The sequence below is a fragment of the Salmo salar genome, chromosome ssa08 (genome assembly GCF_905237065.1).
Source record: "Salmo salar chromosome ssa08, Ssal_v3.1, whole genome shotgun sequence".
Classification (NCBI taxonomy): domain Eukaryota; kingdom Metazoa; phylum Chordata; class Actinopteri; order Salmoniformes; family Salmonidae; genus Salmo; species Salmo salar.
Window position 1 is genome coordinate 15,012,726 of NC_059449.1, and position 23,486 is coordinate 15,036,211.

Sequence of the window (23,486 nt, forward strand, 5' to 3'; positions counted from 1 at the left end):
CATCTAGATGTCGTCTATTGTAGTAGGAACTGTTGCCCCATCTAGATGTCTTCTATTGTAGTAGTAACTGTTGCCCCATCTAGATGTCGTCTATTGTAGTAGTAACTGTTGCCCCATCTAGATGTCGTCTATTGTAGTAGTAACTGTTGCCCCATCTAGATGTCTTCTATTGTAGTAGGAACTGTTGCCCCATCTAGATGTCTTCTATTGTAGTAGGAACTGTTGCCCCATCTAGATGTCTATTGTAGTAGTAACTGTTGCCCCATCTAGATGTCGTCTATTGTAGTATTATACTGTAATACTTGGTTTCAAATTGCTCTTTCACTCCATTGACCTGATTTTTATTTTATTTTTCATACAAAGGAAAAAAAACATTTTAAATTGTTTTTGGGATTCATTTTAGGATACATGGGAAATATAAAACATTGGCCAAATGTATTTTAATGTGTGACATACATTTGTTAATGTATTTGGAATACATACATTTGTATGGAAATAGACTGTGTACAAAACATTAAGAATACCTGCTCTTTCCATGATATAGACTGATGAAGTGGAGGAGAAAGGTTAAAGAAGGATTTTCAAGCCTTGAGGCAGTTGAGTCATGGATTGTGTATTTGTGCTATTCACAGGGTGAATGGGCAAGACGATAGATTTAAGTGCCTTTTGAACAGGTTATGGTAGTAGGTGCCAGGCGCACCGGTTTGTGTCAACTGCACCGACAGTCTCAATTTACTGCTGCTATTTAAAGACAACCGATTTATGTTCCGAATTAGATTCTTGACAGTCTCTAGACTAGACAATCTCTTGAACCTTGTTGTCTCACCCAGGGACCTGGATGCCAGGGCTAAGAGCGAGCGTTACCGGGCCTTGTTCCGTCTGCCCAAGGATGAGAAGCTGGACGGACACACGGGCTGCACCCTTTGGACCCCCTTCAACAAGATGCACATCCTGGGCCAGATGTTTGTCTCCACTAACTACATCTGCTTCACTTCCAAGGAGGAGACCCTGTGCAGCCTCATCATCCCCCTAAGAGAGGTGAGTCTGGCTGGGTACAGACTCTGGTGATTGACTGTAGTCCTGGAGCTTAGTGTTGGCCCGGAGCAATGGTCTGCACTGACTGGAGCTCTCTGGGATTTTGGGTTGGTGACTGTTGAGCTAGACTTTTGTGACAATTTTGGATGATGCTACGACATAGGTCAATGTGGGACCACTATAGATTTTCCATCAGGAAAGAAAGGTTACCTTTGACAGGTTCTGCTGTGTGCTGCTGTAGGGGGTGTACTAGCAGGGCAGTAAGAAAGAGCAGTGGCCGGCTTAACACTCTGGTAGAGGGCTGTCACTCCCAATCTGCTTTAGTCACTGGCTGCCCCTCGCCCAGCCATTGCCTTGTCGATCAGGACCCCCCACCCTGTCACATCCTATCCCCATCAGCCATCTTAAACTACCAATCGCTGGCAGGGCAGAATGTGGATCGACTACTAATGTCTAGTGTTGTGTGGCACTGAATCAATTCAGTCACCTCGTATGTGGGTTGAAATGGTGAAACATATTGTGTGCTTGGTGCCTTAGGCCAATATTCTCATGTGCAATGACCAATGTGGTTAGATGGTGAAATAAATCAATACACATGCGATGGGTTACTGTAAGTCGTGTTCTACATCGAACACTTTCTCGTATGAAATAGGAGATTTATATCTTATGTTGCATCCTCATATCACTGACGTACTGTATCTTACGACTGACATGTGACTGGCATATCTGTTGTCTGACACAACCGGGTGGTAGTAGGCTACCACCCGATTACTCAGCCCTGCACCCTAGAGGCTGCTGCCCAGTATACATGGAATCACTGGTCACTTTAATAATGTTTACATACTGCTTTACTCATCTCTTATCTGTGTGTATGTATGTATGTATGTATGTATGTGTATGTATAATTCTGTATTCAATTTACTAGTATTTTAGTCAATGCCACTCTGACTTTGCTCGTGCTAATATCTATTTTTTCTTAACTCCATTCTTTTACTTTTTAGATTTGTGTGTATTGTTGTGAATTGTTAGATATTACTGTACTGTTGGAGCTAGGAACACAAGCATTTTGCTACACCTGCAATAACATCTGCTAAATATGTGTATGTGACCAATAACATTTGATTTATGACTGGCATATCTGTTGTCTGACATATGACTGACATCTATTGTGACTGACATACCTGTCGTGACTGATAAATGAATGCCATATCTGTTGTGACGGACCTCTGTGTCTCTGTCCCTCCCAGGTGACGATAGTGGAGAAGGCAGACAGCTCCAACTTTTTGCCCAGCCCAGTGTCCATCAGCACCAAGAACAGGATGACCTTCCTGTTCGCCAACCTCAAGGACCGGGACTTCCTGGTCCAGAGGATTTCTGACTTCCTGCAGCAGACCACCTCCAAGATCTACTTCGAGAGGGAGATCACCGGGAGTGTGAACAGCTCCGACGATGAGGTGAGGTCACATCTATGTCATTGTATATCTAGGATGTTGTACATAATTTAGGTCTATACTCTTCTACAACTGCTCCCCAAGTTTGCTGATAAGTCTCCCTCTACTCCAGGTCTTCACTAGATACTTAGCATGATTATTATCACAGGTCTCTGATCAGCTCTTATCATAAAGCACACTGCATTAACTATCCTTACCCTGATCCTGGACTTGTGCTGCTCTCCACCAGGTGTATTATTAGTTTGGCATCTCATCTCAGAACAGTTGTTATGATAAACTCATGATAATTGACTGCATTAACAATCTCCTAACTCTGATCCTGAATCTGTCTCTCTCTCTCCTTTAGGTGTACTCCCAGCAGGGCTCTCTCCTCTCCAGCAGTCCCCAGCGCAGCAGTCTGGGCTCAGAGGGCTCCTCCGAGGGTGAACGCCAGTTTAACCTCAACGACAACAGCGTGCCCACCGCCACCCAGGCCCTCATGACCATGTACCGCCGCCGCTCGCCGGAGGAGTTCAACCCCAAACTGGTACGGTCACGGAATATGCAGTTCTGGTCACATGTTGGGGGCTCCCGAGTGGCGCAGCGGTCTAAGGCACTGCATCTCAGTGCTAGAGGTGTCACTACAGACCCTGGTTCGATTCCAGGCTGTATCACAACCGGCTGTGATTGGGAGTCCCGTGGGGGCAGCGCACAATTGGCCCAGCGTCGTTAGGGTTTGGTCGGGGTAGGAATGTTATTGTAAATAAGAATTTGTTCTTAACTGACTTGCCTAGTTAAATAAATGTGGTCGAAAATGCTCTATTGCTATAGTAGAGAATTGGAATAATTGCACATGATGATTGATGGAACTGAACTGGGACTAAATGAATTGAGTTGAAAACATTTTATTTACAGTGACAAAATATTGTAACAAACTGTAATTGCGTGTATATACCTGCATGCTGAATAAGCCATTGGGAATGCAATATCTGCATGTAATAACCTGAGGCTTTTCCCAAGCCTCAAATCAAATTGTTTTGGTTGCGTGCACCTATTTAGCAGATGTTATTGCGGGTGTAGCGAAGTGCTTGTGATCCGAGCTCCAGCAGTGCGGTAATATCTAACAATACAAAATAAAGTTGCTTAGGAGCCAGAAACGGAGCGGGCCATGTCTATCGGCGCCATCAGTGTCTCAACCTTGATCTAAAACAATGCTTGGCTTGCAGTCAGTGTGTTCTGTTCCTGCTCTAACCTCCAGCTGGCTTTGCAGTGCACAGTTCAAAGGCCTGCAGGGAAGTTGCTGATGTAGACCAATGGAGGGGGAGCGTGTGGAAAGTATATTAGATCTGAGTTAAGTAAATAAAGCCCTAATTAAATTCCTCAGAGACCTCTTGGGAAGTATTTGTGCTACGTACGTCTGTGTCGAAAGTTAGAAATATTGTTTAGGCTTTGAAGGCTGTCTGGCTCGTTACTTAATGAGGTGGTCATTTGTTTTGCCTCCTACGAACCATCCTGATCTCTCCAGCTCACATTCTGCGTGTATTGAAACCATGTAAGCGTGCCATATTAGGATGGTTCGTACGAGGCTAGTCATTTCATATTTTTTAGCTTTCTGCAGAGAAGTTGGGTTGTTGGCTCAGCTGTTACAAGGGTGTCTACTTTCTTTCTCTCGCTCTCTCTGTCCTTAAACATCATTCTATAGTTCTAAGGGGAGCTTTACTGGCATGAAATATGTCTCTTGTGACATTGCTCTCTCTCCTTTCTCTAACACGTGCAAGATTATTAACTGTCAATTTTTATTTTTCCCCAGGCCAAGGAGTTCCTGAAGGAACAGGCGTGGAAGAACCACTTCACCGAGTACGGCCAGGGGGTGTGTATGTACCGTACAGAGAAGACCAAGGACCTGGTGCTTAAAGGCATCCCAGAGAACATGAGGGGAGAGCTGTGGCTGCTCTTCTCTGGTGAGGCCAACAGTGGCACGCGTTCTCACAGTCAGACGTGGGCACGAGCTCTCTCTCTCACACACACACACACACACACATAATACACTCTCACAATCACTGTACATAGTCATTTGTATATTACATTATGCCCCCCGGTTCTTGACATTCATATACTTGACTTTCACTCATTCTGTATCTCCACAAGCCGTGCTGATACACACACACTCAAAGACCACAGATAGACAGTACTACGTGCTCATACACCAACTGTAATCTGCATTCAGCATCCTGTGGTGGGACCACACATCTCATTACTATAGTTATTGTTACCACAGGATGAAAAACAACAGTAAAAACATCAGGTTTTGGGTTTTCCCAAACCCCCCTTTTGTGGTATGAGCACAGAATGGTTCATCATCCAGGTGTATTAGAAGTATTGATAGTCAAATATTAGCTCTTCTTTCAGTGTACATATGGATTTGGGTAGCCTCATTAAACATGCATTAGCTTGTCCTTGGCAACGCATTCCATTCCTATCTCCTGCCTGAGCAGCAGTATCTTACTGTATCTAACCTGTAACTGGGCTGCATGCTTCACGTCCACTGCTACAGCATATTACAGTGAGAGCACACATTCTGTAGTCTGCTTACTGTATGCCAAACTGAACACTGTCAGTCTGGTTTATCAGGCTTTACAAACACAGCAGCTTATGTAGGAGTTGTGTTAGAGACGTAGGCCGTAGCTGCGAAAAGCTGACCTATATAAATAAACCTGAAGAACCAGTTGGCCTACAGGGAGAGTCACTGCTAAGATCGCCAAACAATGTTTTCTACTTCAGCCTCTTCTTCCTGGAGTAAATGCCTTGCAGCCACGCGACCGCACTAACAGTTAGCGATTATCTACCTGCTCTTTCCGTCCCCTAGTGACCTATTTATGGTACCTTCCGCAGTCGCCATGGCAGCCATACATCTGCACTTCCTGGAGGGACTGGTGTGTTTACGTGTTAGCCTAGCATCTCTGGCAAAGCTCGCTAGAGGTGCTTTTATGTGGGAGAAGATTCAGCATTTGAATGCAACCTCTATACTTGTCGCTCTACTCACTGTCACAGTGGGAACAGTTGATAAGCCTGCGTTTGACTGAGTGAGTTTGAGGGTGTTATGATTCAACAGACTTTTACCCAGGACCCCCCCCCCAAATGGTTTGGCCTGTGTTGTTGTTGCTCTCAGTGCACAGTCATGGCTGCTTCCACAGCTGGGAGTACGGGAGGGGGAGGGCTATGAAGGCACTAAGGTTTCAGTGTAGAAGGGATTCTGCCTAAAGTGAGAGTGGAAGGCTTACAACTGCATGACTACTGGCTGCTTGCCACATCCTCCGTTAGCAGAGATGGAATGAGCAATGGCATGTCTTGAGTTCTGGTTTCATCACTCTAACCATTTCTGAAACGGATTACATTGAATATGCCGTTACATTGCTAGCCTAACTTAGCCAGGCGTAAAAGAAATGCCTGAAACTAGATCCCCCTGAATGGTCTTGAAGAGATTCAAAAAATAACTGTTGGGGGGAGGTTCTCTTCTGCACTGTTCAACCAATCCAGTAAATGTGGAGGAGTTAAGCTGGACCGTTGCCTTGTTAATGTCCAAAAGCGGAAGTCGCATCACAGGCTCTCTTTCCATTTCCCCCTGAAAACTGGAACATCTGTTTGTTAGCAGTTCTCTTAAGGCTGTTGGTTGAAAGATGGGCCTGACATTAACCTTGTTCCACCAGACCAATTTCTTTTAAACAGCAATTGGCTGATGGTCTGGTGCCAATGGGCCTCGTTTAACACTATACTAACTGTGGTGACTATACCCCCCCAGGGGCGATCAACGAGATGGCGACCCACCCTGGCTACTACGAGGACCTGGTAGAGAAGTCTATGGGGAAGTACAACCTGGCCACGGAGGAGATCGAGAGAGACCTGCACCGCTCCCTCCCTGAACACCCAGCCTTCCAGAACGAGATGGGGATCGCTGCCCTACGAAGGGTCCTCACTGCCTACGCCTTCAGAAACCCCAACATAGGCTACTGCCAGGTACACACATGGTATATAGTATACACACATGGTATATAGTATACACATACAGACGCACCAGTCCGGTCGCTCAAGATCCACTGCCAAATTAGACGTCCGTCCAGGTAAGCAGGGCGTCACAGGATTACTTCAAAACCGGCCCCTAGGGGCAATGTTGGCGCTATTACCGTCAAGTCCTGTGGACAGGGATGGCGGATGGGCGTAAGCAGCGAGCTCCGGCTCCGAAAGTCGCGTGTTCAATCCCAGTGCTAAACACTATTTTTGTCTATCCCAAACCTTAACCATTCGGAATTAATGCCTAATCTTCAAAATGTTATGTTTGTGGACAAATGTCTGATTCTGCAGTGAGACTGTGAGAGCTTGTTACACACACACAAACTTATTTTACAACACAAACATTCACACTGCTCTTCACTTTGATAAATGGTCAAGCCACATAGTAGCTTGCCACTTCTATAGCTGTCCTGACTCCCCCTGCGGGTCCCTAATCTTGGTTCCCCCCTGCGGGTCGAAGCCATGCGGTTCCCTCTTAACTGCCGGTCCATCTGTTGGCAGCTTGAAACTCTGAAGACGTTTAACTCCGGCTGAAAACTGTAGTCCAGACCTACTGTCACACAGCTGTTTTATTTGATTCTTGTTTTGCTTTTTGAAGTGTTTGCGATTCTGTAAAGAAAAGCGCTGTAGAAGTTGAATGTATTATTCTGAATAATCTTGGTGTTTCTTCCTAGGCCATGAACATCGTGACGTCGGTGCTGCTGCTGTATGCTAAAGAGGAGGAGGCCTTCTGGCTGCTGGTGGCTCTGTGTGAGCGGATGCTGCCTGACTACTACAACACCAGGGTCGTAGGTCAGTTGGAAGCTTCTGGAATGAGGCTGTAGTAGGGCAATGGGTGGCTTTGTGGTTGACTCTGTGTTTGCCTCGGTGTTTTTAACTTGGTCTTAGTGTCTCTATTTTATGTTTGTGTTCACGTGTGTATGTGTCCCTCAGTCTTTGTGCATATCTGTTGGCATCGCTCTCCCTCTTACTGTATCAGTGTATGCATAGGCCTCTTTTTTTCTGTCTCGCTAACCTCCCACTTCTCCTTCTCCAGGAGCTCTGGTAGACCAGGGTGTATTTGAGGAGCTGGCCAGGGAGTACGTCCCTGAACTCTACGACTGCATGCAGGACCTGGGAGTCATCTCTACCATTTCCCTCTCCTGGTTCCTCACCCTGTTCCTCAGTGTCATGCCCTTTGAGAGTGCCGTGGTGGTGGTCGACTGCTTCTTCTACGAGGGCATCAAGGTCATCTTCCAGCTGGCGCTCAGCGTGCTGCACGCCAACATCCACAAGCTGCTGGGGGCCAAGGATGATGGAGAGGCCATGACCGTGCTGGGAAGGTGAGGATGGTTGGGGGTGGAAGACCGACAAGGGGCCAAAGATACTAAAACAGGGCTTTTCAATTTCGGTATTGGAGGACAAACACTTCTTCTTGATATGTTTCTACCTGGTAGTTAATTGTATTCACCTGGCGCACCAGGTCTGTTTTAGCCCTGCAGTACCAGAATTGGAACAGCCCTGGACTAAAGGGACATGACTGGTAGGCCAACTCATGACTGGAACACTGAACCTAATCTAAATTAAAACCCTAACCTTTGCCCTGACCTTAATCCTAACCATAACCAATTAGGTCCTTCAACATGAGTTTGCTGGTCAGTCATGCTACTTTAGGTTTTCACTCAAAGAGCAGACCCCATGAGTCAGGTCAAAGGTCAAATTGTTTTGGCGGCAGTGACACGATCTTCATCTTGTTTTGAAACACCGCAATAACAACGCTTCTTAATTCAATTAAAGCTTGATATTGATAAGCTGTCAATACGAAGGATTTGGTTGTGATAACCTTTTTCATAGAGAAGCCTTTATTTAAGGAATATGCTTGAAACGTTTGTGTGTAGGTACCTGGACAGCGTGACCAATAAGGACAGCACCCTGCCTCCCATCCCCACCTCCACTCCCTGCTGACAGACGATGGGGATCCCCACCCGGAGGTGGACATCTTCAAGCTGGTCCGCAGCTCCTACGAGGTGAGTCTTCGCACCATGACGAGGGCACTGTCCAATCCACCCGTCATGCAATCATTCCTTCAGTCTGTCAGAGATGTGGTCAATTTCTATTCAGTCAATTAAGTTGAAATGGAATTCAGCCCAACCCTGCTTCCTAGACCCAAGTGTATTCACTGGTAGAACTGTCACTCTGTTTTGACCTTTACTCTGGCTGGTGATTATGCAGTCTCAGTGGATATCCCAGCCGTAGGATAGCAGCAGTGTTGACCTCTCTCTCTGTCCCGTGTGGCTGTTTGTAGAAGTTTGGCTCCATCCGGGCAGACGTGATCGAGCAGATGCGCTTCAAACAGAGGCTAAGGGTCATCCAGACCATCGAGGACACCACCAAACGCAACGTGGTAACGACCCCTGCTATCTCACACACTATGGTACACCAGATGTTGGGTGTGGAGGATTTCAAGTCATTTTAAGCCATCGTTTCTGATTTGTATTCAATGCTGGTTAGTTCTGATCTCCTCACGCAGCTCCTAAATCCACTGTTCTTTCAGGTCAGAACCATTGTCACGGAGACCGCTTTCAGCATCGACGAACTGGAGGAGCTCTACGTTCTGTTCAAGGTGAGTGACAGCCATACTGTAGCCAATAGGAACTTAAAGGAACTCATCTCTTCCTGTATTGCTTTTCCTCAGCCTCCCTTTCTCTTTGGCAGGGCGTCTCATTTCTCCTAGCTCTCACATGGTGCCCTGCTACCACGGCAACGCTGAATTATGGGCTATAATTGGAGCGGGGACTTAATATCCATAGAGACAGACCTAAAACCCTGGCAACAGCATTTCACTCTTCATCCATTAACATAACATACGCTCACTGCTCAGTTCTGTTAGAGGACATGGAGGAAGACGGATGAGTCTTCAGCACACTTCCTAATGGTCAGGGGTGCTGGTATAAGATGTGAGAAGTAGAGGACTTTTAATACCCAATGTTGTGCAATGTTCACATTGTTCTCTGTTGACATCAAGTACTTATCCATTAGAAACATTGTGCAAAGCAATTCAGTGGTATCTATATGCATTTCCTCACTGTGGGTGACCACATTTCCCCACATTTAGCATAGGTATCACCATTCGGTCTCATTCCACCTCACCTCGCTTCTTTATACTTAAATGTTCTAGAAAACTGCTATATAAATTTAATATATATCTTTCATTCACGTTAAACCCCTGTTGAATCTATTTCTATCATTTGAATCTATCAAATCTATTTCTACCATCTTCATTCTCCAGGCGGAACACCTGACCAGCTGCTATTGGGGCGGAACGGGTGGCAGCAACCCCACGGAGCGCCACGACCCCAGCCTGCCCTACCTGGAGCAGTACCGCATCGACCTGGAGCAGTTCAGGGGGCTGTTCTCCCTGCTCTTCCCCTGGGCCCCTGTCAACGGGGCCCACGCAGACCCCCTGGCCTTGCGCTTCTTCAGGCTCCTGGACCATAACGGAGACTCTCTGATTAATTTCCGGGAGTTTATTAGTGGACTGAGTGAGTATTGGTGGAGGTGGGTGAGGGGGTGTATCAAATAGAAGTTGACGAATGATTGTAGCAACTGGTCAAAATGGATATTAAGTCTATATAGACATAATGAAATGTTATGACAAATTATCGCATCTATGGTGTATTTCAGGTGTTTTATGCCATGGGGATCTGACTGAGAAACTGAAGCTCATGTACAAGATGCATGTGATTCCTGGTAAGTGTGTGTGTGTACTGTTCACAGAGAGGGAGAGAAGTCCAGAGAGAAATATACTATACTTATACTCCTTATATACTGTCATAACTGAGTGAGGGGTAGGATGTTTTAAGGATAGGGGATTGGATTTATTTACTGTAAAGAAGGAAAGATGAATTATGTTCTCTCCCTCACTTGATTGAGCATATGGAGTACCAACCGCCGCTTCCCTTAAGACTCACACAGCAGTATTTTAACTCGGCTGGAAATCTACCTCTCAATCAGAAGAGCTTTCGTGGCTCTCTGGCTCAGCTCGCGTTAATTCCCTGTATAACAGCAAAGCCTGAAGCAGCTATTGTTTTGGTCCTCTCAATGATGGGGTTAGCTTTTTTCTTTTGCCAGCCACAAAGAAAGATGGAAACATTGTCTCTGGCAGAATAATATGATATATGTTGAGAACTAACAGATGTTTAGCGAGAAGAGGATACAGAAATGACTGATAAAGGCATTGATTTCAGACTTATGATCAAACATTGGGATGTGTGAGGCCTCGATGGAAAGATGATAAATGGATACAATTTATTGCACTTTTTCAACTGCAGTGTTTGAGGCGTTATGATAACGCCCCTTACAGCACTTTGAGCATCTGGAAAGGCGCTATATAAATGCTATCAATTCTAATAATGATAAGGCCCAAAAATGCTGCATCTTCCTGTCCCCTCCCAGAGGTGACCCATGAGCAGGAGGAACCAGACTCTGCCTTCGAGGCCACCCAGTACTTCTTTGAGGACATCACCCCGGAAACTTCCAATGGTAGGCCATGTCCTCATCAACACGCCAGAGGTTACACAATGTTTGCACCCCAAATTGCACCCTTTTCCCTATATAGTGCACTACTGTTGACCAGAGCCTTATGTGCCCTCAATCACAGTCACACTCCACTCATGGCATGCATCAACCTATTTCAACCTCTCACTTTTTTTTTTTTCTTCTTCAGATGACTTCCTAATGTGTCCTTTGACCTTTGCACTCTTGACCCTTCCCTTCCTCCAGGCCTTGACCCCAAGTGCAAGAGCGAGAAGGATGATGGCTTTGTCAGGGTCACATTCAAGACTGAGAAAGGTACGCACTGCTATGAACAGTTATGAGACATGAGTATCTATCGCTGGTTTGTAAATGCTCAAATCTAAATGATGATACCTTAAGCCACGAAGTCTACTGTTCCTTTTCTTGTTTGTTGCAAAGGCCTTTATTTACTGTACCTCAAGAACGCTCATCTCACTGTAAGGAAGTTAGCTGTAGCTAACAGGGTTGGGGTCAGTTCCATTTAAACTCCGTCAATACAGGAAGTAAACAAAAATTCCAATATCAATTCCAATTGCCTCCTATGAGGGAAAAAATACTTCCTGAATTGACTACACTGAAATGGAATTGACTCCAAACCTGGTGCTACTACTCACAGAGAGGGCAAGGAGGGGTGGGCTCTCAGCTGATCATTCAGGTACAGTCCCCGTTGGTGTCTCAACAGGCCCAGACACTTGCACCACCGTTGGTCTTTAGGGCTGGGGCAGTGGTATGGCCTCTGCAGGTGCAGTCCCCTTCCACCTTCATCTTGGCCCCTACCTCTTCCTCCCTCCTCACATCTTCCTCCTCCCTCTCATCTCACCTCCTTCAGCTCACCTCCTCCCTCTCCCTCATCTCACCTCTCTTGCTCTCTTGCTCTCTTGCTCTCTTGCTCTCTTGCTCTCTTGCTCTCTTGCTCTCTTGCTCTCTTGCTCTCTTGCTCTCTTTCTCTTGCTCTGTCTCTCTTGATCTCTCTCTCAAATCATATGTGACCCCATACACACACACACGCATGTGCGCACATCCCAAAACTCTGGGATGAAATGTTGAAAAGGGGAAGCACTGTTACTTTTCTATGTATAATGTTTTCTTGGAGCAAAAATTGTCTACGGTTGCTGATTAGGGACGATATAATTACTGATTTTCCAGACAATAAAATTCCCATTAAAGCAATGGTTCCTAATAGAATTGAACAGTTTCAAAGTGCAGCTGGAAGTGTCGCATGTTAAATGGTCCCCAAGCTATGCCTGCATGCCACTTCAGTTTATTGAGGGCATTATTGGTGCATGTTCTCTTACTCATTCAACACTTGTCTCCTTGACAACAACACATACATTAGTTGTTGTTATGGCCTCCTATAAATAGTCAAAGCGTGCCAGGCTGCTAGCTTTAAGTCTTAACGGCCACCTCTGTTGTTTCTACAGTGAAGAAACTGCACACGCCTGACTACCGCCACTACCTGAGGCTGTGGAACCAGGGCACCAAGAACAAGCTGGACAACATGAAGGATCTGCCCAAACTCAACCAGGTAAGAGCATTAAGATCCACTCCACCTACCCGGGGGAGTCAGTGGAGTCCACTTGATCAATGTGGCTGTGTGAGGCTATGAAATTGTGTGTGTCGTGCCAATGAATCTACCTCTTCCTTCCCAGGCTAACCTGTATGTCTTCCTCTCTCTCTCTCTTCAGAGCCAGTTCATAGAGCTGTGCAAGACACTGTACAACATGTTCAGCGAGGACGCCCAGGAGCAGGAGCTGTACCACGCCACGGCCACCGTCACCAGCCTGCTGCTGGAGATGGGCGAGGTGGGCAAGCTCTTCTGCCATTCCAAGGACCAGGAGGAGCAGGACCAGGACGATCCAGAGGAGGCCAAAACCAGTGGGCCAGCCCGAGATGGAGGGACCGATCCTGGGGGTGTCTTCCAGCAGATGGGCCAGGGAGAGGGGGAGAAGGAGAGCCAGGCCAGGCAGTGTGGCCCTGCGAAGAGGGACGGCAGGGGCGAGCAGCTGTCTGCCATGGAGGACATTAAGCTGGAGGACTCGTCCCCGAAGGACACAGGGACATCGTCCTCCATGCTCATCTCAGATGACGAGACCAAAGACGACACGTCCATGTCGTCCTACTCGGTGCTCAGCGGCGGCTCCCATGAGCTCGACGACAAGCTTCACTGCGAGGACATTAATGACGACACGGTCCTGGTGCGCAGCGAGAACGGGCCCCATGGGGGAGGGAACGGGCCTCACGGTGAAGGTGGGCCCCACGGCAGAGATGGGGGGCTGCCTCACAGCACCAGCATAGATAAAGACTGGGCCATCACCTTTGAGCAGTTCCTGGCATCGGTGCTCACTGAGCAGGCCCTGGTGCTTTACTTTGAGAAACCAGTGGAGGTGGCCGCACGTATCACCAATGCCAAGAATGTGAGGAAAGTGGGGTGCTCCCTACTGTCTGCTAGCGACTATGAGATCTCCCTGTCTGGGTAACTAATGCCTCAATGGAAAAGAGAGAATTTACAGAGACAGACTCTTGCTCTGTAGGTTGACTGCTTTGGAAAACAGGGAAACATGTCATGTAAATGTACAACGTGAAAAAACCCAGTCTTCTCCTCTTTGTTGGGTGACAAGAATGACAGTCTGCTAGAACTGAAAAGTCTAACATTTGTGTGCAATACTGTAAGAGTAAAAAATATGAAAATAAATACCTGCTCTTAGCAATGTATTTTACCAGATGTCAACAACCTGTTTTATCTTTAGGGTTAGAAGAGTCTGTTCAGTAGAGGGACCAGGGAAGGACAAAAAGGGCTTTTTTGACCTCAAAAGGAATTCAGGCAGAGCTGTGGTGTATGTACTGTACATGTATTAGCTGAGCTTGCTGTACTTTATATGAAGTCATGTATACATGTTACTACTAATAATCGCTAAACCAGTTAGACTACTACGTATCATGATGTTTAAGTCTTACAGACCACCAGTCCAGGAGTGGCCTGTCAGTCCCCAAGGAAAACACTGCTCAGTCGTTGTAGAGTTCTGTTAGCCGCTAACTCATTAGCCGCTAGGCTAATTGACTAACGGCAACCTGTGGTGCAGTTGTACTCACTGCTAATCTATTAGCCGCTAATTTACACTAGAAACAATGGGTTAGACATGTAGCATCCGTTAGCTACAATGAAGAAGTGACTGTACTTCTAGAGTTGGGAAGATTAGTTGCTGCCGCTTCAGGATAACCCACACTTGCACTGGAATGAAATGAAATATGAATGGTGGTGAAAGCTTTATCTGACTAGATGTACTTCTGTAAATTCACTAAGGAAAACACTGTTTAGATTTTATTCGTGTGGTAGCTTAGCCTGCATACTGAACTGTAGAGCACACGCACTTTGTTTTATCAGGAAAAATTACATTTACATCTTTCCTTTTAATTCCATAAGCATGTTTTCTGCCTTTTTTCTGTGCCACTCCTGCGCTCGTCAGCACACTCCAAAAGCTTCCTTTTTTTTTAACAATGTTTTGAAGTTTTTGCTCTATTTTTACGCTGTTTTTATATATTTGTTTTTGTTCCAATGTGAATGATTTTTGTCATGTACAAAGGTCATGATTTTAAGTGTACCACTTCAACTAATTAAAAAGTGTAGAATGAACGGTCTTACGCTACATATTAAAAATGTCTCACGTCTCTTTATGGGATTTATCAATTAGGGTTGTTCATACTGTAGCCTGGGATAAATATTGATACGCTCCGTTTCGACATTGAGAGGGGAAGACATATCTATACAGAGATGGAGACAGAGCACCCTCTGGTGGAGAAGAGAATGTTCCAGAATCAGACCCAATATCCTGTAATGCCACCAAAGATAAGGATAAATGAAGATGCTTCACTCAGGCTGTTTACCATTGAAAGAATGGTAAGTTCCTGTCTACTTAAGGGGGTGGCTCTCCCATAGACACCAATGTGATAGCAGTTGGGTCTGATCTACTCAGTTCACTGACTTCCATTTGAAACAAGAAAAAATAAGGGAGTAGAATATCTCTGATGCCACCACTGCAAATACCTTTCTATTTTCTACCTTTCAGTAAAAGGAAGCGAAGGGTTAATGGCTAACATCTTTGCAGTTCTCTAGCTTCGACAATGGTGCGCAGTGTCAGCGTGGGAGACATGCTGAAAGAGAGACTGTCACATAAAGGTGGTTTGTGAAATCGCTCGCTTTCTTCTCATTGCTGTGCTGCTCTGCAGATGCTTGGGGGTGTGGTTCAGGTTGACCAATGAGAGCTTGCCATTGTAATGCATATGGACACATTCTCTAGTAGTGATTAAATGATTAACTTAGTAATGGATTGGGTTGAAGTGTTTAACTGACGTCTAGTTGTAACTGGTCTGCTAATACGTCATTCACTGTCCTCCTTTTGCTGCAGTTATGTAATATTGTTCATCCCAGGACCTGAGCAAACGCATCATGTCCCTAAATTATGGATTCAAAGGTCATTGGAATGTAAAACAGGGTTTCCCAAACTCGGTCCAGGGGCCCCCTTGGGTACACGTGTTTGCCCTTGCACTACACAGCTGATTCAGGACTGACTTTGGGAAACCGATGTAGAACACGGGATTTTAAATAATGTTCTGTGTTATTAGGATAAAGAATTTGATCTATTAAATCATAAACATCTAATTAATCATAATGTATGATGCTGAATTATAGCGTTTTTTTTACCATTCATCCCAGAGCCTATACGGTAGGTGCATAGTCTTATGTATGGTAGCAAACAATGTCCCCAATTCCCTCTTGCTTTCAGGATTATTTTCTGTTTATACTCCAATCACCGGTTTTTCCTCTTTGTCCACAGGGGTAATATGTTAACCAATAATGTTCTGTTTATCAAGGTCTCCTTCCTGTGTGTTTACCATGAACCTGGGTGGTCAGCCTAACCGCGCTTCTTAACACCCAGAAGCTAGCCGCACCAATGTGCCTGAGGAAACACTGTTCAACTGACGACCGAGGTCAGCATGCGGGCGCCCGGCCTGCCACAAGGAGTCGCTAGAGCGCGATGAGCCAAGTAAAGCCCTCCCCCCAACCCGGATGATACTGGCCCAATTGTGTACCATCCTATGGGACTCCCGATCATGGCCGGTTGTGATACAGCCCGGGATCGAACCTGGGTCTTTAGTGACGCCTCTAGCACTGCGATGCAGATGCCTTAGACCGCTGTGCCACTCGGGAGGCCCAGGGTCAGTTTTTCTAAGTCTTTTACATAAGAAGGTGGCGTTTCTAGGTAGCTGAGCTGAAGAGGGAGAGCTGGAAAACACCCTGATGTGAGGCAATACTCTTATCAGCCCCCTTTGACCTTTCGTCCTGAATTCACGTCACAACCCTCCCACTTCTGTCACCTCTGCATATTGACCGAGAGGCAAACTCTTCACTCCACATGTACCAGCATTATGATTTGAACGGTTCTGGGACATCAGTCCATTCCAACATGTGCTCAAACATTTTGTCCCCCTAAAAATACATTTTTTCATAGTGACATATAACTTATTGTAGAGAATTAAGGTAGCTGCTAGCATGGTTAAACCAGACTGAACACTACAGCCTGGTATGTTTAAACCTCTTTATCAATGGGCAGCCAATTGCAATAAAGCCAACTATCTCACCTGGTCTGTCACAATTTCATCAGGAACACCAGTTACCTTTTGACAGACTGTCATGCATCTGGCTGTTAGCCAATTAAACTCTCCCACCCTAAGCCCCTGTCCTCCACACCCTAACTCCTATTGGCTGAGAGCTTAGACAAGCCTCTAGAACAGCTGGTACGATGGGTCCCCTGCATGTTACTGATGTTATTGGTAGAAATGTTGTAGACAAGCAACAAATTGGTGTAATGAAGTGAACGATTACATTCAGTAAACCCGTCTTCGTGTAACTGATACTTCTGCTATTCATATAGGTCTGCTGATAGCTGTGGGGTGAACAGAGTAAAAGAGCCCCAGTGGTTCCAAATACTCTGTGGTAGATAGCTATGTAAACTCAGCAAAAAAAGAAACGTCCCTTTTTCAGGACCCTGTCTTTCAAAGATAATTTGGAAAAATCCAAATAACTTCACAGATCTTCATTGTAAAGGGTTTAAACACAGTTTCCCATGCTTGTTCAATGAACCATAAACAATTAATGAACATTCACCTGTGGAATGGTCGTTAAGACACTAACAACTTACAGACGGTATGCAATTAAGGTCACAGTTATGAAAACCTAGGACACTAAAGAGGCCTTTCTACTGACTCTGAAAAACACCAAAATGGAGATGCCCAGGGTCCCTGCTCATCTGCGTGAACGTGCCTTAGGCATGCTGCAAGGAGGCATGAGGACTGCAGATGTGGCCAGGGCAATACATTGCAATGTCTGTACTGTGAGATGCCTAAGACAGCGCTACAGGGAGACAGGATGGACAGCTGACCGTCCTCGCAGTGGCGGACCACGTGTAACAACACCTGCACAAGATCGGTACATCCGAACATCACACCTGCGGGACAGGTACAGGATGGCAACAACAACATCTGCCCGAGTTACACCAGGAACGCACAATCCCTCCATCAGTGCTCAAACTGTCCGCAATAGGCTGAGAGAGGCTGGACTGAGGACTTGTAGGCCTGTTGTAAGGCAGGTCCTCACCAGGCAACAACGTCGCCTATGGGCACAAACCCATCGTCGCTGGACCAGACAGAACTGGAAAAAGTGCTCTTCACTGACGAGTTGCGGTTTTGTCTCACCAGGGGTGATGGTCTGATTCGAGTTTAAAGTCGAAGGAATGAGCGTTACACCGAGGCCTGTACTCTGGAGCGGGAGCGATTTGGAAGTGGAGGGTCCGTCATGGTCTGGGGCGGTGTCACAGCATCATCGGACTGAGCTTGTTGTCATTGCAGGCAATCTCAACACTGTGCGTTACAGGGAAGACATCCTCCTCCCTCATGTGGCACCCTTCCTGCAGGCTCATCCTGACATGACCCTCCAGCATGACAATGCCACCAGCCATACTGCTCATTCTGTGCATGATTTCCTACAAGACAGGAATGTCAGTGTTCTGCCATGGCCAGCGAAGACCCCGGATCTCAATGCCATTGAGCACGTCTGGAACCTGTTGGATTGGAGGGTGAGGGCTAGGGCCATTCCCCGCAGAAATGTCCGGGAACTTGCAGGTGCCTTGGTGGAAGAGTGGGGTAACATCTCACAGCAAGAACTGGCAAATCTGGTGCTGTCCATAAGGAGGAGATGCACTGCAGTAATTAATGCAGCTGGTGGCCACACCGGATACTGACTGTTACTTTTGATTTTGACCCCCCCTTTGTTCAGGGACACATAATTCCATTTCTGTTAGTCACATGTCTATGGAACTTGTTCAGTTTATGTCTCAGTTGTTGAATCTTGTTATGTTCATACAAATACTTACACATGTTAAGTTTGCTGAAAATAAACTCAGTTGACAGTGAGAGGACGTTTCTTTTTTTGCTGAGTTTATGACAAAAGGTACCAAAAGGTACCATTACACAATGAGTGGTCAATGTTGCCACATTGCACTGGGATGAATGAAATATTCACATTAAATGTTGCATTGTAGTTACAATGTAATGTACCGGTAAATGTGTTGTTTTTCACAAATGTTAGAAGCTGTGCGCTGCTGTAGGGTTGATTTGGACATTGACTTTCTTGACAGTGAGCGGACTTTGGTTTGGCCCATGCTCCTGTACACAGTAACGCCTCTCTCTGTGGCAAGTCAGTAAAAAATCAAATAAATATGAGGATGCACAACTCCTTTTTCCAGGGTTAGGGCTGGCTCCCTGGGACTATAGTTTGGGCTCTCACGTCCTGCAGTAAACCAATAGCTAGTCAAACGGAATTTAATCCACTGTATTAATAACAATGTAAGTACTCTCAGATATTACCTGTTAGATTTCGCTACACTCGCAATAACATCTGCTAACCATGTGTATGTGACCAATACAATTTGATTTGATTTGACCAACATGGTTTAATTGTTTGTTGTTGATTAGACCTAGTATAGGTTTTGTAAATCTTGGTTTCTTTTTGAGATGTGTTGCACCATTTAACTTTAAACCTGGATTAGTTCATTTAAGGTTCAATCTTTAAACTATGATTAGTTACACGTGTCATAATGGATTCACCATAGCAATATGTTCTCATTCTATTTCTATGGAAACAAATTAGCACTGGTCATTGCTAGCTTGCTAGCTAGCTAGCTAGCTAGCAAATTAAGTTTGAAATACAGGCTATTAAAACTACTTTTTGGTCAAATTAGTCAGCTGGCTAGTTGACTTTTACAATCATGGTATCCACAAGAGCATTAATCACACTGAAAATAAAGCACATACACTTATCAATTTAAACCTCCTGCAGGAGCAGTTTAGAATAGTAGAATAATCCCTTATCTACATTTTAATTTGATTTTAAAACAAAGGAGCAAGAAGATTTAAACTAAGAACACAATTAAACTTAGTTTAGAAGGATTACATTTAACAAAGATTCATTTAAAACTAGGTTTAAAATGTGGTGCAACAAGATTAATACTTAAACCTTGATTTAACCCAGTTAATAAACCTTGATTAAACCCATTTAATGACCTTGATTTAACCCAGTTTAAACCTTGATTACCCAGTTTAAGTTAATCCATGTTTGTGCATCCCACCCCTATATATCACTGATGTTTATTTGATCTGGTTGATTGTATAGATTATTATAATCAATGCTGTTCAGTTGTTATTATGATGGAGTGTTTTCAAATATCACTAAATCCCTCCTGCCACAACAATAGGCTACACACTGCACAGGCTATTGTACTTTTGAAACCGAATCAACAAATTGACCGGCATATTTACTCAACAATTTCCTAAGTATGCACAGCATTTTCCTAAATTCCAAGGATGATAAGAGAGAATAGATGCGGCAGTGTTGACATCCTTCCCTCTTCCTCCTTCACTGTCTGCAGTACCAGGGACCATGGTGGGAATGAAGCCCTCCGATACACCCCCTACCCTGGGGGTGAAGCTGCTGAGTGCTGGCTCAGCGGCCTGCATCGCTGACCTGGTCACCTTTCCCCTGGATACAGCCAAAGTCAGACTCCAGGTAATGGTTCGCTGTCCACCACCAGTCCTGAAGACTTGAGTCTGACCTCCTGTAACACTGAATTTTACTGGCACCTCCTTTAACACTGATTCTTGTGGGGACCTCTGTTAACACTGACACTTGTGAACCCCAGATTCAGGGAGAGAAGGTGGCGTCGGAAGCTACCAAGGGCATCCGCTACAGGGGGGGTGTTTGGGACAATCAGTACCATGATCCGGACGGAGGGGCCCAGGTCGCTGTATAACGGTCTGGTGGCGGGCTTACAGAGACAGATGTGCTTTGCCTCCATCAGGATCGGCTTCTATGACAACGTCAAAAACTTCTACTCTGGCGGAGCAGACAGTAAATTAGGATAACAGTTATTAATCTGAGATAATAATCTGTGATGTTACATATTTTGTACCAAGAGAAGAAGCATCATATATTACCTCAATCATCATTCTTTCAGTACTTAACAAACCCTCTTACCCCCTCTGCCCCTGTCCTATCCCAGCTGCAAATATTGGTATCCGTATCTTGGCCGGCTGCACCACAGGGGCCATGGCTGTGTCTTTCGCCCAGCCCACTGACGTGGTGAAGGTCCGCTTCCAGGCCCAGGTCAACCTGACCGGGGTGGCTCGTCGCTACACGGGCACCATGCAGGCCTACAAACACATTTTCAACCACGAGGGCATCCGCGGGCTCTGGAAAGGTTAGTCAGTACAACCCTGGGCCCCATTGGTTGATTTCCCAGTAACACCCATCTCCATTGGTTGTGTTGCTGCTAACCTTGAGCCCCATTGATTGTGTTTGTCCTTAGTAGAACTGTTTGCATAGAAAAGACCAAAGATGGTTGTCTATGGCAGTATGTCACTGTCATCCAATGTCAGGGATGTACAGATATTGATTGGAGCAGATGCTGCAAAGTTGATGATCCCATAGGACAGAACTTGAGTGCACCTGAAAATAAAGCTTGGCTTTGCAGGTTGTTGTTGAGTTTTCTAGGGCCTTTTACCAACCGACCTGCTTCTTGTTCACTCCAGGCTGTCTACCCAACATCACTAGGAACGCTTTGGTCAACTGCACAGAGCTTGTGACCTATGACCTCATCAAGGAGGCCATTCTTAGGCACAAACTGTTGTCAGGTGAGTGGGTGCTATTGGTGCATACAGTCACATCGAGACATCTGACTGGGCAGAAGTCCACACGCCCTCTCGCTCTATTGTCCTTCATGTGTCTTAAAAGCCTGATAACAGTATACATATTGGTACATAATATTCTGTCCAGCTATGGAATATCACGGCGCTAACATTTATCTAATGGATTTTTATTGCACCTTTCACAACAAAGCGGTATAAAACAGAGATATGGATTTCCTGCAGGCCTCAAGACAGAGGCCTTATACATTACAGTGTATCTGCATGGCACTACTTGAACATTAACTTTAGTGTCAGCATTTCTGTTATACATCTGTGTTAATCAACTAGTTAATCTAAGGTTCAATCTTTAAACTATGATTAGTTACACGTGTCATAATGGATTCACCATAGCAATATGTTCTCATTCTATTTCTATGGAAACAAGCCAGCGCTGGTCATTGCTAGCTCGCTAGCAAATTGAGTTTGAAATACAGGCTATTAAAACGAATTGCGCTTTTTGGTCAAATTAGTTGACTTTTACAAACATGGTATCCACAAAATCTAAAATCGTTAATCATACTGAAAATAGGTGCCCATTGATATCTTTGTGACAGTGTTTCAAAAGGGCTTGTGATGACCGTTTTCCCACAGATAACCTCCCGTGCCATTTTGCTTCTGCGTTCGGCGCCGGCTTCGTTACCACCTGCATTGCCTCTCCGGTGGACGTGGTGAAGACACGATACATGAACTCTCCGCAGGGCCAGTATAAGAGTGCCATCAACTGTGCCTGGACCATGGCCACCAAAGAGGGACCCACGGCCTTCTACAAAGGGTGAGCTCACAGACAGTCACACACACTGTACAAACAGACCTGTGTCCTTCAGTCTGTTGATAGAACAAGGCAGTTGGATGTAGTTGTACATTTTAGAATCCTCAGTGATATATAATTGATTTAGCTGTTTTGGGTGGTTACCTTGACACAGTAACTCTACCAGAGGAGGCTGGTGGGAGAAGATATAGGAGGACTGGCTCATTGTAATGACTGGAATGGAATCAAACATATTTAAACCACGTTTGACTACGTTCCATTTATAACATTCTAGCCGTTACAATGAGCCCGTCCTCCTATAGCGCCTCCCAGCAGCCACCTCTGAACTCTACTAAGCAAAACTTTGGAGCATTCGCAGGGATCTTTAGTTGAAAGTCTCTCCCAGACAGGCCAACTAACGTTTAATTTGTCCTCTCTTGTTCCCTGTAGATTTGTGCCCTCGTTTCTAAGGCTGGGCTCATGGAACGTTGTGATGTTCGTGTCGTTTGAGCAGCTCAAGAGAGTCATGATGTTAGGAAAGAAGAAGATGGAGGACAAAAGTTAACTTCATTCCTACGTGCAAAGAGCCCTTTGCAATGATGGATTGACAAGCGCACATCCCTATTGAGTTGGACCCACAATGCAGTGTAGACTACAGGAATACTATGGACCACGATCCATAACGTTAAGATTCCTAGGTGGTCGATTGTCAGCATGTTGTATGAATAATGAGGAATCCTTTGTTAAAAAAGGAATTATGAAAGTGCATTTGAAGTGCATCTACCTTGGAGAATAGTTTTATTTTCTCTATTTTTATTTATTTTGACCTATACTTCTCCTACGGTCTCAAACCAGTCCTTGGGGACCTCTAGCCATTCTCTATAGTGTATTTAGCACGCCTGCCAAATGGGAAGTAATCAGCAAGCCGCTGTTCCTTTAAATCAGGCGTACTAGGGTTAGGATACAGTACTTTAGGAACGACTGCTGGGCTACCAGGACTGGGTAGAAAAAGGCTTCCCTTGTATTGTGTGCTTAAATTTAAGCCCCAACAAGAACTGCTCCCCGGCCGCCGATGACGTGGATGTCGGTTGAGGCAGCTCCCTCCGCAACGCTCTGATTCAGAGGTTGGGTTAAATGCGGAAGACACATTTCAGTTGAATACATTCAGTTGTGCACCTGACTAGGTATCCCCCTTTCCCTTCCCTTAATTCCCCCCAAAAACTTGTAATAAATTATAGTTTAATAATTAGATGTTGGTAATTTGCATTATATTGAACTTTATAAATATACTTATTTTGTTTGTCTGTGTTCATTACACGCTCCATTTAATCTCAAATCTCAGCTGACAGTCATCA

At 45.3% G+C, this 23,486-nt stretch overlaps 2 pseudogenes; both read left to right on the forward strand.

Annotated features, from left to right (window-relative positions):
• The window catches only part of LOC106610251 (TBC1 domain family member 9-like), a 28,222-nt pseudogene extending 13,480 nt beyond the window's left edge, over window positions 1-14,742 (forward strand).
• A 4,128-nt stretch (window positions 14,743-18,870) lies between these two features.
• Window positions 18,871-23,431, forward strand: LOC123744194 (mitochondrial uncoupling protein 2-like; annotated as a pseudogene).
• Window positions 23,432-23,486: the final 55 nt, after the last annotated feature.